This window comes from Vombatus ursinus, unplaced genomic scaffold (assembly GCF_900497805.2).
Source record: "Vombatus ursinus unplaced genomic scaffold, bare-nosed wombat genome assembly UNPS02013623.1, whole genome shotgun sequence".
Lineage (NCBI taxonomy): Eukaryota > Metazoa > Chordata > Mammalia > Diprotodontia > Vombatidae > Vombatus > Vombatus ursinus.
In genome coordinates this window covers 3,802-18,008 of record NW_020953401.1, presented here as the reverse complement: position 1 = coordinate 18,008, position 14,207 = coordinate 3,802, and the positions used below count along the sequence as shown (strand labels likewise).

At 35.6% G+C, this 14,207-nt stretch overlaps 1 long non-coding RNA gene across 1 annotated transcript; it reads left to right on the top strand.

The window, feature by feature from the left end:
• The first annotated feature begins 4,616 nt into the window (after positions 1–4,616).
• Positions 4,617–13,649, top strand: LOC114040567. The gene is made up of 3 exons (XR_003568796.1): positions 4,617–4,687; positions 11,992–12,071; positions 13,587–13,649. It is a non-coding gene; the product is annotated as an uncharacterized LOC114040567 (long non-coding RNA).
• Positions 13,650–14,207: the final 558 nt, after the last annotated feature.

The window sequence follows — 14,207 nt, the reverse complement described above, 5'->3', positions numbered from 1 at the left end:
GTGTATAGATTAAGATTGAGGAGGGTGAGGGGAGAGGATAAGGGAGGCACTCTTGGAAGTAGATTAGGGAATAGGAGAGCAAGGTAGGGGTTAGAAGTAAATTACACTGTTAAGGAGGAGTAGGGTAAACAAGGTTAGAAGGATAAATAGTGAGGAAAAATAAGAAGAAGAAAATGTCCAACTAATAATTATAACTTGGAATGTGAATGGGATGATTTACCCATAACACAGAAAAGACTAGCAGAATGTATTAAAAACCCAAATCAGACAATATGTTGTTTACAAGAAACACAATTAAAAATGAGGGATACACATAGAGTTAAAATAAAGAGCTGGAGTCAAATTTATTATGCTTCACTGATGTAAAAAAAGCAGGGATAGCAAGCATGATCTCAGACAAAGTTGAAGGGAAAACAGATTGAATTAAAGAGATAAAACAGGGAAACCACACTATGTGTCACCAATATTATTCAATATTATTTTTAAAATGCTCGCAATAGTAATAAGAGAAGAAAAAGAAATTGAATCAGAATGGGAAATGAGGTAATAAACTATCTCTTTTTATAGACAATATGATGATATATTTGGAAAATCCTAGAGATTCAACTAAAAAGTTAGCTGAAACAATTAATGATTTTAGTAAAGTAGGAGGATGTAAAATAAACCCACTTACATCATCTGCATTTTTATATATCACCAACAAAACCTGGCAAGAAGAGATAGCAAGAGATATCTCATTTTAAATAACTGTAGAAAGTATAAAATATCTGAGAATATACCTGTCAAAACAGACCCAGGAACTACATGAACATAATTATAAAATTCTTCATACAAATAAAGTTAGATGTAAATAACTGGAGAAATATTAATTGCTCATGGGTAGGCAAAGCCAATATAATAGAAATGATAATTTTATTTAATGAATTTATTCAATGCCATCCCAATTAAATTGCTAAAAAATTATTTTACTGAATTAGAAAAAATAATAACAAAATTCAATTGGAAGAACAAAAGGTCAAGAATTTCAAAGAAACTAATGAAAAAAATGTAAAAGAAGGAAGTTCAGCAGTACCAGGCCCCAAACTATAAAAGGCAGCAAATTATCAAAACCATCTGGAACTGGTTGCAAGCTTGTATTTGACAAAATATTTAAGTTTCAGGGATCATATTTCATAATTTGGTAAGAACTGCTGGGAAACCTAAAAAGCAGTCTGGTAAAAATTGGGCATAGAACAATTATATTAAACCATGTACCAAGATAAGGTCAAAATGGATACATGACCTAGCTAAAAAGCGAGATATCACAAAAAAATTAGAAGAACATGGAACATATTACCTATCAGACTCATGGATAGGAGAACAATTTATGAATAAACAAGAGATAGAGAACATTGTGAGGTGTAAAATGGATAATTTTGATTATATTAAATGAAAAAGTTCTTGTACAAATAAAACCAATGTAGCCAAGATTAGAAAGAAAGAAAATTGGGATAAAGTTTTTAGAGTCTCTCAGATAAAGGTCTCATTTCTCAAATATATAAAGAACTTTGTCAAATTTATAAGAATACAAGTCATTCCCCAACTGATAAATGATCACAGGATATGAAGAGGCAGTTTTTCGATCTTGAAATCAAAACTGTCTAAAATCATATGAAAAAATGCTCTAAATCATTATTGAAAAGAGAAATGCAAATTAAAACAACTTTGAGATATCATCTTACACCTATCAGATTGGTTAAAATGATAGATACCCTTCAATTCAATTCAATTGGGGAATGGCTATTGTGGTATATGATTGTGATGTAATACCACTGGTTATAAGAAATGATGAGCTGGTTGATTTGATTTGATTATTTGAAGAATCTGAATTTAATTGTGTGAATCAAAGTCACAGAACTGATTAAAAATAAACTAGGAAAGACCATCGTAAGGGTTATTTTAGGACAAGCGGAAGACAATTTTTATATCTGTTGAAATAACCTTACATCCATTGAAAGAAATAGATTTACTAAAGTAAAATACCCATTCTTCTGAGTGTTTCAGAAGGTGGGAAAAAGAAAAAAAAACATATAAAGTCAATTACAGAACTGATTTCTATACTCCAGAATATCAATGAAAAAGAATGATCTCCCCAAAAGAGACAGTTTGAAGATATAAGGCTTTTATTAGGATAAACTGATTCTTAAGTAGTCTGAAACTATATAATTTTAGTTTATTTTCAAAAAACACTGAATTTTAGAATTTTAATTTTTCAATAATCTATTTTCTAATGTTTGTAATAGCTAATTATCATTAACAAAAAGTTCCAAGGAAACCTCAATAAGAAATTATGTGTGTCAATTAGGGACAGGAATTACAAACCACCCCCCCCCCCCCCCCCCCCCCCAAATTCAAAGAAGTCTAGTAACTGACTTAAAAGGATAACTTTATTTCCTTGACCTATCTTAATACCTATTGATACCTATCTTGAAGTAAAGTTAATAGGTAAAGTGGGGAGATGGAGAAAAGGAGTAATTAAGCGAAAGTATAATCCTTTACTACAAAGCTACAAAAAAAGAGACCCCAGTGTTCAGTAGCTTAGTTGGTACCATGGCTGCAGAAAGTTATCTCTTTCCTACACAACTGATTTCCTATATTTGGAAGTTAACTATCTTTCTCCACATAGGAGCTTTTAACCATTAAATGCTTCAACTAGATGATCAGAGAATTATATATCATACTTCAGACTCCCTGGAAAAAGAATTAGTTTTTCCCCAAAACAATTAGCAGCCCTTTGAAAGACAAAACAAAGAAACAGAACTTTTTCCAAAATTATTGTCTGAAGACTCATTAGACAGCTGCAGGAAGGGGCAGCTAGGTGGTGCAGTGGATAGAGCTCTGGCCTTGGAGTCAAGAGGACCTGAGTTCAAATCCCACCTCAGACACTTGACATGTATTAGCTGTGTGATCCTGAGCAAGTCACTTAACTCCGACTGCCTCACCAAAAAAAAAAAAAGACAGCTGCAAGAAGTCAAGTGACACCTATTAATGAGACTTCAAAGTACATCAACAGGAAACATCCATTCTGACACATTCAGAACTTACCAGGTCTAGATAGAAATCGTATGCCATAGCTGTAAATACTATAAAGGAAAAAAATACTAGAGAACATGATATTCCAACTTGCAAAAGATAAATGCTCATCACAAAAAATAACTTGCCTTCAAAACAGTATAATTCTACAGAGGAAAAAATTGACTTTTAATAGAATAAAGATTTTTAAGTATTCCTGATGGAAAGAACAATGCTAAGTAGAAACTTTGAAGTATTAAAGCGGGAGTGAAGAGGAACCCAAAAAGTTAACTACATTTCACCACATGGAAAGATTAATGGTGATGAAGTGCTTATGTTGAACAAAGAGAGAAGATACATGTGTTCCTTCAGAATCCTAATGCCTTGGAGAGTCACAGAGAGTATCAAGTAAGACAAACTTGGAAAAAACCAAAAAGTAAGCCAGCAAATACAATGTATACATTTGTAAAAGAAAAAAGAGATGGCTGTCTCAGGAATAGGACATTGGCCCTTTTTAAAGGATGACTGGTCCACAAAGAGGTGCACATCAACTTGACTGAGGCTGATTGGAGAACCCTTTCATTACGAACTAAGCTACTCTCATCGAACTGTCAATCATTTGTAAGCCGGGCCTGCCTGCTCTCCTGCAAACCTTCTGCAGACATTTAGCAGACCTTTTAAATCCTTAGAGGCATCTCCTCGTAAAAACCCGCTTTTCCAAATAGCATGCAAATAAGCGTCAGACCCTGAATGTAAAAACTTCCCGCGAACAGGGCCAGGCAACCACGCAGCACACCGCCTACTCCTTCCTAACGGAGAAAGCGGCCACGATGGTTCAGTTTCACATTGGCCGTTTACCACGTGTTATTAACAAGTGCAGCTGCGCCCTTTGGGAGTTAGCACCCTCGGCAGAGAAGCTGGGTTTAAGATGAAGTGTGTAGGGTCATACTTGGTGTGGAAACTTGCCAGAAAATAGAGAATTGCTGGAGAAACTGTGAAGAAGTAAGCTGCTCTCCATAGTCCGGTCGTCCGCAGTGAGTCAGCAGCCGGGCTTGCCCCTGGTCAGGGCTTTCCAAAGGTGTTTCTCTTACCGGGGGTGAAAACACTGTCGTGCCCAGATCAGGGCTAATATTTGTTTGTCCGAGCGACAGGACTCAGCGGGAACGCTGGGCAAGACGATACGGAGCAAGCCAGCTCCCACTGCGCATGTCAACCGCACGCTGCGGCCTCATTATTTGGATTTACCTCGCTGTGAGCCACTCTAACACGTCATACCCCGCCAGAAGCCCGCGGGGGCCCCGGAGCCGGAGCTCCGCCCTCCCGAGAGGGCGTCGCCAGCCGAAGCCTCAGGAGCCGAACGCCGCAGCGGCCCGACTGACAGGCAGGCTCGCCAATCAGATGCTGCCTGGGTGCGCGGGAGGCGGGGCTAGCTCCCGGATTGACATCCGCCTCTGGGCTCCAGTGCTTCCGGGGAGGCCAGCACAGCCCCTCGAGGCTGAGGGAGGAGCCTGCGGCCGAGGGCCGGGTCGGGGCGGTCTGAGGGGAGGCGAGCTGGTGGATTTAAAAAAATGTGAAAAGACGTGGACCTATGAAGGAAGATGCTCTACACCTCCGGAGAAATAACACATAAATAGAAGTATGTATAGTATGGTTTTACGTATGTGTATATATGTGTGTGTGCGTGTGTATGTATGTAAGTATATATACGTGTGTATGATATATATATATATAACGTGTATATATGTGTGTGTATGTGTATATATATATATATGTGGCAAAGAATAGCCTCCTAAAAAAATAGATCTGAGAGGGGAAGCCCCTCAGGGTTGTTTAATCACTGAATGGCATTGCTCAGCCAAACTAAGACCTGTTAAAGACCTTAGCTTAAAAAGGCCAAGGCCCCCCACCGCATCCTGGGCGGTCTCCTCTCATCCCGATCTGTATCTGGTCACTGGATCCACATGGCTCCAGATGGAGAAAGTGAGGCTGGTGACTTTGCACGGCCCTCCCTCACCTACATCCAATTCACTTGCATGTCATGGCATCACCTCCCTGATGTCACGGTCCTCTTGGAGAATGAAGGACAAACAGCAGCGGCAAGCATATGTACATTTATGCATATCCGTGTTGATTTGTAGCCTTCTCTTGGGAGGGCTGGAGAGGAAGAGAGAAAAAAAAATAGAAAGTGCACAGCAGAGAACAAAAGAAAATTTAGAAAAAAGCACAGAAAAGCTGGGTAGCTTTGAAAACAGTATGTAGTATTTATTATATAGGTTTTTTTTTTTTTTAAAGTAAGCAATCTGATAAATAAATAAAAAATAAGGAGGCAGCTAGGTGGCGCATTGGGTAGAGCACTGGCCCTGGAGTCAGGAGCACCCGAGTTCAAATTCGGCCTCAGACAGGTAATACCCACTAGCTGTGTGGCCCTGGGCAAGTCAGTTAACCCCATAGCCAAAAATAAATACATAAAGTAAACAATCTGAAATGGAAATTCATGGTTTTATATATTGAATTCTCTCTATGCTCTGCTGTGTACAGGGAAATGTTTTTTTTTTCTCCTCTCATTTTGTATTTAAGTTTAAAATAAATTTAAAAATTTAAACTTTTTAATTACAGAAACAGCTAAAAAAGAAATGTGTAACATTTGAATTATACTATATTTGTGAACATCTCCAACAATTTATAAAATTACTACATTCAATTTAATTCTTGTTTACATTTCCAGCCTTTCACAGAGTTTGTTCTAAGAAAAAGACAAATGAATTAGATTGTATATCCATGTTTTAATTTCTCTCAAGCTGGCAACATGCATTGCATGGGAGTTACAGTTCAGAACTGGGCCCCACCCTAAGGGGGCCAGTACAGAACTGGCTCGATTTGGGAGTTGGGGTACCCAGTTTATATACCTTTTCAACAGGGGCTGATATCACCCCACCTACCAACTACAGAGAAAGTACCTCTTCTATCAGATCAGCCCCCAAGCATCCCAGACCACTCTCAGCCTTGAGCAATCTAGGCAGAAGAATCTGTCAGCACCCAAGCCTGAGCAGACCTTTGATTAAATCAATTCAGGCATGGGTTGAGGTTTGGCTACAGTAAGGAGATGCAGTGCAATCTCATTATTAGTAATTCCTTCTAAAGGACTTTAGAGAAGGGAGCTGGGGGTGGGAGCTCTGAGTCTCCAAGATACTGATTACTTAAAGAAGTCATTTTTCAAAACATTAAGTCCTTCTTTCACTAACACTGGACTATTTAGTCATTAAATTAAAAATTTAAAAATATAGTAATTTCAAGGGTGGTTTCAGGACATTTTTTAATACTGAAATTAGTCAGGGCAACAAGATTCACTGGAGATTTAATTTTATTTCCATAATTTTATTAAATCATGTGTTGTAAGGAGAGTTTTCAAGGTGACCTGTTCCAGCACCACATCTCCCCTCTAAATTGCCCATATCATCCTAGCCTAACCCAATGAATTAATGTGTGTTGTGTGTGCAGGGCTTTTTTTTTTTTTTTATTATTATACCTTTCTTGTTAAGTTTCAAATGTGGCAAAGGACTCTGAAAACTCAGGAAGGAAAAGAACATGTTTACAAGATACTATCAATTAAAACTACAGTTGATTTTTTTTAGTCACAGGAACTGCACATAGAAGTAATTACTTTTAACTTTCTCAGTGGGTTACTCCTAGAATTCTCTTTTCACATTTGTTTTTTTCCCCTAAACATGGAAAGGAGTTTTAAAATACCTGCATGTAACTAGAAACCATTAATCCCTTGCTAGTGTGTATGCACCCATATACACTCTAATAAAGCAGGTAAAGGGTAATACTTTTATAAATAATACTTTTCTAAAAGTAATGAGTTGAATCAGGGAATTTATCCTGCTGCAGTATTCTTAACCTTAAGAAACTCATTTTAGTTATTGATTAACATGTCAGATGCAACTGGAACAGGATTCAGATTTATCCTAAATTAGTTTCTCTGTAGATGTATCATCCGTGTGACCTACAGCAGGTTTCAGACATACTTATGGCAGCAACTGTTAAGGACCTTCAGTTTCCTCTTTAGGGAACATTAGAATTCCTTGACCCTAGGGAGTGCTCAAAATTTACTATATGTGTCAACTAATGCCCTAAATTTGTTAACTGTGTCAATTAAAGTATGTTCTATAGGAAAGAACTGTTTGGATACAAGCTACTGCTTGTAATTTGTAGCTGTTCCCTCAATATTCTTTACTACTCTGAAAATACCCTTGCTTCAAAACACCAAAACAAATTGCTGAGTTGTTGGTTTTCTTTTAATGGTTCCTCAAAATCAAGATTTTTACAAGAAAAATGTCAATTCACAATTGCTTCTACTCTATTTAAAGGGAAAAAAATTTGAATTGTATAGCTAACATTGAATCCCTTCTTCAAAGAAACTAGCTTAACTCAAATTAAAAGTCAGTTGTTTTTCTCTCTGTTCACATCAGGATCAAAAAGTAGTTTTTTAATAAGGTCCTAGTGACTTCAGAAAACATTCCAATGGAAAACCTAAACTGCCCAGCAATGGATAATAGTGGGTATATCTAAACAATCTAACTGGAAGAAAAACCAGAACTCCTAAAAAGTGACACTTTACCCACCAAATGCACATGATATACAATAGGGATACTATACTCTTGCCCTATTCATAAAGATCCTAAGAATTAACTGTTTGACAGGCTTTAGAAATTACAAGTACTATATAAAGATTGTTACGAGTGATAGTTTGTCAAAAGGAATAAAAGATCATTTAAAATCACTTTATTAGACAGTAGTAAATCTTAGATACTATGAAGGAAAAGAAAAAAATTTGCTTAAAGATTTCCTAAAAGACAAAATATGACACCAGGGCAACAGGAAATAGCTTATTCTTGAGCACAACATTTTAGAAATGATATTCCAAGTGAATGGCAACCAGCATTTTAAAGGGCTTTGGGGTCATATTATATGAGGATCACTTGAAGGAACGGGGCAGCTGGGTATATCTTAGAGAACAGGAAACTCAGGGGAGTAGTTTGCTGAAGTTTTTGAAGTGTTACTCAATAAAAGAGTTCTGCTTAGTGCCAAATGGCAAGTAAAAGCAGTGATTGGAAGCTACTGAAACACTGTTAGGTTTGATCTAAGGAAAACTTACTAATAATTAGAAGTTAAAAAATGAATGGGACTCATCAATCGAGGAATGGCTGAACAAGTTGTGGTATACAATTGTGATGGAATACTGTTGTGCTATGAATAGTGACAAGCATGAAGTTTAAAAGCTTTTTCAAAAGCAAAATTAGTGCAGTTTGAATTAGAGGAGAATGTTACCTGAGGAACATCTTTGCAACAGATTTATCTGTTGGAAGTCTAATATCTAAGATATTATGCTGAATTGAGACAACTTTATAAGAACAAGGGCTCTTCTCCAGTAGAGAAATGATCAAAGGATATGGAGGGGTATTTCCCAAAGAAGAAATGCAAGCTATCTAAAAGCACCTGAAAAAAAAAAAAAAAAACCAAACCTCCAAATCACAAACAAAAAATGCAATTTAAAATAATGTAGAATGTGGTAAGGGGAAATAAGAAATCTGAAGTGCTACAAAAAAAAGCTAAGGAAAGAAAGATCACTTTTAACTGAGGAGGGATTCTCAGCATCAGTATTCATTCATTCTTCCACCTTCCTTTTCTACCTCAGAGTTCTCAGGCATCCTTTCTCCACACTCAAAGCTAATTTATCTTGAGGTCCTGACTCCATTTTACTACCTCTTCCAGGACCTTACTCCAGACACCCAGATACCTTATCCCTAGCTACATTCATTCACTCACCTTAGCCTAAAAACATATTCAGTATTCTTCAGTCCTAAAAAGCTTGCTTTTGATGCTTCTTTATTCCATCTAGTTAATGTTATATCTCTGTACTCCATTTCACAATCAAAATTCTTGAAAAAATAGTCCTATACCCATTGTCTCCAGCACCTTATAATTGGTTTTCAAATCTAATCCACAAGGTTACCAATGGCTTCCTAATTACCAAACTCAAAACCAAGTTTTTTTCAGTGTTCATTTTCTTTGGCCTCTCTATAGCAGGCTATATATCTAATAGCATGATACTATTGACCAACCTCTAAGTTTTGTCAAGAAGGTATATTTAGATTAACGAATCGAATGTTTATAACTGTACCCTTTCCACACTCAAGATGGGTGGCACATGTAAGAAATGATGAGCAGGATGATTTAAGAAAAACCTGGGAAGACTTATTTGAATTGATGCAAAGTGAAGTGAGCAGGAGAACATTGTATACAGTAACAGGAAATTTTATTGCTGATCAACAGTGAATGACTTAGCTATTCTGATCAATACAATGATCCAAGACAATGCTGAAGGGCTTATGATAAAAATTGCTATCCATCTCCAGAGTGAGAAAACGGATGGAGTCTGAATGCATATTGAAACATATTTTTAACTTTTATTTTTCTTGCCTTTTTTTTTGGCAATATGGCTAACACGGAAATATGTTTTGCATGATTTCACGTGCATAATTGATATCACATTTCTTGCTTTCTCAATGGGTAGGAGAGGAGCAGGAGGGAGAGACTGTATTCAGAACTCAAAATTTAAAAAAAAAATTTAACACAATAAATAAATAAATAATGATCTGGGATGGGGTGGGGAGACAGGTGGCATATAAAACCAAGAAGATGTTAGATGGCATTTAAAAACTTAGGCAAGTACTCTGTATCCTGTTTGTATTAACATCTTTCAACCAATTCTAGATCTGTATTATTTATTTTTTCAGTAGAAGCTGTGGTGATACAATGATAAAGTCTCAAAAATTGTGTCCATACAACAGACAAAGGGCAGACTCTGATAAGCAATATGTATCACCAATGCCATCAGAGCCTTTCAACTTCAATGGTAAAGTACTCTTTATATGATTGTTAAAGGAAATGGAAAAAACCACAGAAATCATTTAAAGCATTTGAAAACAAATGTGAGATTGTTTTTCTTCCAGTCTGGAGATTTTCTGCATGGGCTTTAAGTTCTTCAGAAAACTCATTTTTCCGTTTGAAACTTCCCATAGTACAAAGATCATACTAATGCCTAAAACAGGGCAGGAAGCCTGAAATCTAAGTTTCTTGGCATAAGCAAAAACCAAGGTATTAAAAATTAGGAAAAATCTCAATGGTAAAGTAATATTATTAGAGTAATTAGAATTTTCAAATGGGTCTGCAGATGGTTTTTCTATTTAATGTTTATAATGACAGTCTCCCAGATTATCATACTTAACAAATAGTTAGCAATATGCTATCGATATGGGATACAACTGTGTAATTGTCAGGAATCCATGCTGAAGTGAATTCATCAGCCACAAGAAGAAAGGAACACAGAATAGGAAAACAAATTCAGATTAAATCACTGTCTTTAATGACTAGCCTTTCTTTTCTCTGTAATAAAGTTGAGTAGAATGAAATTTTCTTTTTTTAAAAATTTTTTTATATTAATTTATTTTTAGTTTTCAACTTCACTTCCATAAGCTTTTGAGTTTTAAATTTTCTCTCCCTCCCTCCCCATCTCCCTTTCCAAGATGGTGTGCAATCTGATATAGACTCTACATATACATTCCTATTAAACATATTTTCACATTAATCATGTAGTAAAGAAGAGTTAGAACCAATAGGAGGAACCACAAGAAAGAAGAAACAAAACAAAACAGAAGAGAAAAAAAAGAGCAAATAGTATCCTTCGATCTGCATTCCAACTCCATAGTCCTTTCTCTGGATGTAGATAGCATTTTCCATCATGAGACCTTTGGAGATGTCTTAGATCCTTGCATTGCTGAAAAAAGCTAAGTCTATCAAAGTTAGTCATCGCACAACGTGGCTGTTACCATGTGCAACATTCTCCTGTTTCTGCTCATGTCACTCAGCATCAGTCCATACAAGTCCTTCCAGGTTTTTCTGAAATCCACTTGCTCCTCATTTCTCACAGCACAATAGTATTCCATTACATTCATATAATACAACTTGTTCAGCCATTCCCCAATTGATGGGCATCCCCTCATTTCCAATTCTTTGCCACTACAGAAAGAGCAGCTATAAATATTTTTGTACATGTGGGTCCTTTTAGAATGAAATTTTCTTATCCAGCAACAGAGCACCAAAACATGTTATTCACAAATATAACATTTTTTAGATGATACGGTATTCATTCTACAAGTAGTATAAGAGAATTAACCTACTCAAGAATGTGTCATTATGGCCTGTTCCACATATATTATCTATATTATTCCCCCAAAGCCCTCAAAATATATGAAAATAGGGAGGGTTAAAAAAAAAAAAAAGAAAAATTTGTCTGCCTAACAATACTTGTTAAATGCATTAAATACAAATTCCAGAAATAGAGAGAAAAAGTATTTATAGTGTAACCACATTGTCTAATCTTATTTATCTTGATTCCAAATCTCTTCTGTTCCTTTCCTCCCCTCTCCATCATAAATACTATTACTGTACTAATAATTATGGCAGAAAGGGCTAGAGAAGTTTCACTATCGGCTTAAACATCAAAAAATTGCACTGTATGAAAATATTATTTCATATTCAATAAATAATGTCGAGCAAATCCATGAATGAATGAAGATAGGAGAAAAAAATGCAACTAGTATCTGAGAATGCCTCTAATTTGATAATGAATCTGTGATGTGAAGCAACCTGGTCTGCTTGAATACCCACCTCCAAAGTGGGATTTGGGGAGATATACTAAATGAATCACCTGCTGTGTTTATTCATTATTGGTACAGTCAAAGTTACCCGGATATTACCCCAGACTGGTTCCTGTGGGAAAAAAATGTTTTGGGTTATTTTTTTTGGGGGGTGCCTAGGTCCAATATAGTATGGATCCCAAAGTTAAAGAGCCAATACACTGCTGTTCAATTCCAGCAGAGCTGACCAGTTCTGAGATGGACCTTGGATGAAGGGGAATGAGATGCTTATGTCACATCTTGGCATAGATTTTCACTGTATCCTTTGTTTATGGTACGATATTTTACATTCGGGTAACAAATTCATTTTGTTTACTATGGAATATGGTGTAAAAGGTTGGTACACACCTAATTGCTGCGGGACTGCTTTCCAATTTTCCTAATTTTTTTTGTCAAAGAGGCAGTTCTTTCCCAAGTTTGTCAAATACTGGATTCTGTTTTGTGATATTTTTTTGCTTGGTCTTGTTCACAGATCTACTTTTCTGTTTTTGAACCAGTACCAAAATGTTTGCTTGATTATAGATTTATCACAGAATTTCCAGTTCTTTCTCATGAAAGACTATAGATTGTTTATTAGTATCCTTTATTTTGGCATCAAAAAATTATTAGTAATTAAGTTGTGTTACTTGGAGCTGTTGTTCTGCCTTAAATCCAAATGGACTATATAACAAGTTATAAATTATAAACAATCTAAGTGATAATCATTCATAAGTATAAACACCAAGGTATGTGGGGTTAAGCTGAATATTGGGTATGATGTGACTTAATTACATTTAAGCATACTACTATTTTTCAAGGAAAGAATTTAACTGAGTCACCTAAGCCTAAGTGGTAGGCTCTTCATAAAAATGGATCACCAACTATCAATGTCCTTCAAATCTTTGAAGAATATTGTTTATGGAGCTAAGAAAGCTGCATGATTTTTCAAAGTTTTAGCCACAGACTTGAAAGGTTTCATATATATATAGGATGCTTAGCACATAGTAAGTACTTAAATAGTTTTCTTTCCATAAGGCAATTATTAGTAATAAACTGCTATAACATTATTGAAGTAATACTGTTTCTAGCGGGGGGGGGTATTTATACCAGATACCCCTGAATTATGTCTAACATTACAGAGTACTTGAATTTTTTTTTTAACCAATTAAAATCAGTGTTCTCGATTTATTTTGAAAATCCCCACTTTAAGTATAAATAAATTAGTTTTGTCTTTATTCTGATTTTAGAGACAGAACGTGACAAAAGGTGATTTGTCTGAGATCATATAGTTTAGAGGGATGATGCTTAGGACCAAGTGAAAAAAAGCTAGATCTCATTCTTTTTTCTAGCAGTATATTTTGGACAACATGCCTGTTTTAGTTTTAGCAACAATTTTTACTGTTTTGCTTTGAATAATATTTTTAAAATGACAAAGTAATTGAGCTATAAACAAAAGCTTTTTATCTTGAAGGAATAATCAAAGATTTTGAAAAGTTTTGTGAGCTATGAAAGAAAGTTCCTTGAAAAAATACTGGACATTTAATACTCTGACAAAGGAATCTAATAAATATCTACAGCTCTTAGTGAAGTAAAATAAAGTTAACTCACTTTAAAAGGGGAAGACTTTGGTCATCTGGCTTATCAAGCAAAATTTGAAAAAGGTTATGTTAAAAAAATATGTGTATAAACATATATGAAATAAAAGCAGAGTCTTACCCCTGTAGCCTGTAGATGCTGCCTGAATTGATCCATAGTTGTATTTGAGATGCTCATATTCTTGAACATACCTTCCAGTTTAGATGTGAACTGATATCGACATTGAATCATTGGAAATAAAGGACACATATACAAAATCCGAATCTTTATTCATTAATATAACTCTTACTCTTTTAATAGAAAATTAAATATGAATGCTTTTACAGAGTAAGGCTAATCTCGGGGCAGCTACGTGGTGCAGTGGATAGAGCACAGGCCCTGAAGTCAGGGGGACCTGAGTTCAAATCCGGGTTCAGACCAAACACTTGACCCATACTAGCTATGTGACCCTGGGCAAGTCACTTAATCTGAACTGCCTAACAGGAAAAAAAAAAAAAAAAAGAGTAAGGCTAATCTCTATTAATTTACTTTAAGGAAAACAGTGACAAGACCAAAATAAAGCTTTTGAAATGTGTATTATTTCTACTAAATTTAGTTAGCTGGGGGGAATAGAGAGTGGAATGAAGAGTATTCAAGCAGCACTAAGTGAACTACAAAAGATACTGGGATTCTTAGGATTTTATTAATTCTAGAGAAGAACATCTTATAGAAACATTCTACATTAACTGGAAGGAGAAAAAAAAGAATTTACAAATTAAAGTTCACTTAAAATGTTTTCAATCGCACATCACCATGTGCATAATCGTAAGTTACTTGTGC